This window comes from Lathyrus oleraceus, chromosome 3 (genome assembly GCF_024323335.1).
Source record: "Lathyrus oleraceus cultivar Zhongwan6 chromosome 3, CAAS_Psat_ZW6_1.0, whole genome shotgun sequence".
NCBI classification, from domain to species: Eukaryota; Viridiplantae; Streptophyta; class Magnoliopsida; order Fabales; family Fabaceae; genus Lathyrus; species Lathyrus oleraceus.
In genome coordinates, this window is record NC_066581.1 from 467,677,447 (window position 1) to 467,679,192 (window position 1,746).

Below are 1,746 nucleotides of genomic sequence, written 5' to 3' on the forward strand. Positions count from 1 at the left end.
CAATTTATTTTTCATAAAATAAATGTTATAATTTGTTCACTAACAGTCAGACTAAAAGCTTAAAGCATCCGAACCAGGATCAAAAGCTAACGTCAAACACTTTCAGGATACAATTATAATATTGTTCCCAAAAAACAACGAACAAATTCGTAGTTTTCTACCATGAACTACGAAACTCTGATTTTCTCATTGCATTGTGAGAATACGTAGGCACGAGGGTTTGAATCCTTGGCAAACACATTATTTAATAAACTTATTTTTCCCTTTATTAAAATCAATCGCAAGTAACCTTTAGATAATAATACTCATTATGCAAAGAATAATTAAATCGGTTCTCGTTGAGTACAACATATATGAGGGGTGCTAATACCATCCCCCTGCATAACCAACTTCCTTATCTTTTTTCTCCCCTCTTAGATTTTATCGATATTTTCCCTTTCTTTTGGAATAAATAAAGCTCAGTGGCGAGTATGTTGTATCTTCGAGTGTGTGATGCACTTGAATATTTTTTGCGACGCGACAATCGCTAGATCGAATGTGCAATACTACAAAAAGACCCTTTCACACTGACTTGTAAAGGGATATCATCACAGTTGATCAACCATGGTAACGTACAGTGTGGTAGTATGTTCCAACTTTACTACCACAAACTGGAAACCGTAGTAAAAACCCAGTAGCGCATTATATATCACCACGATTGTAAAAAAAATCATAGTAAAATATGGAGGTCTGGGATTCGATACCCAATTCTAGAATTTGATAAAAAAAAATTAACATTTCACCATATTTGGAGGTTAGAACCATACTGAAAGCCTTAACATACAATATTTCATCACATTTATAACTAACAATCGTTATGATATGTATACTTGAGTTTATTTTAACTTATGTGGAATGCTTATTTCACCAACTATTAAATAAACATATAATATTTGAATTTGATTTAGAAATTAATAATATGAAAGATTGAGTTATATTCAAAGAACAAGTTACATTAATCAATATTTTTTTAGTTTTCTACAACCCATTGCCTGTATCTCTCTCTTTAACAATTAGAATTTAGTTAAATGCTTATAATTCTTCAACTAATATTTCATTCACTACTAGTTCATTCTAAAAAGTATTAATGACTTTGTAGAATGAACTAGTAAAAAAATAAGTGTTCATTTAAGAGTTAGAAGTATTGAATAAAATTCTAACCATCAAAGAGTGATATGTAGATAATGAGTTGCATAAAGCTCGTAAAGCATTAATCAATGTAATATGTTATTTTCTAACATAACTTAATTTTCCATATTATTATTTTCTAATTCAATTCTATAGGTTATATATTCAATGAGTGGTTGGTAAAATACTCAAAGCACATACACTATAATAAACTCATCTTCTAGGACATGCTGAATGAACAACATGATAACTATAACATCCAAATAATAACATTATCAATAACATAAACATTAACATGTCTACACAAACACATCATATAATAAAAAAATACTTTTATCAACATACCTAACTAAAACATTAACATACTTAAACAAAAAACATGTAAATCAGATCATAAACTTATGAAAAAAACAAAAGAATTTATGAACAAACAACACAAACAACATCTTTTATCTATAAAATTATAAACTAACCTTAACATAAATTTATAAAATATACCTCAACAACAACATTTATCACCATACCTAACATAACATCAACATACTTCAATAAAAAATATGTAAACAAAATCATAAACTT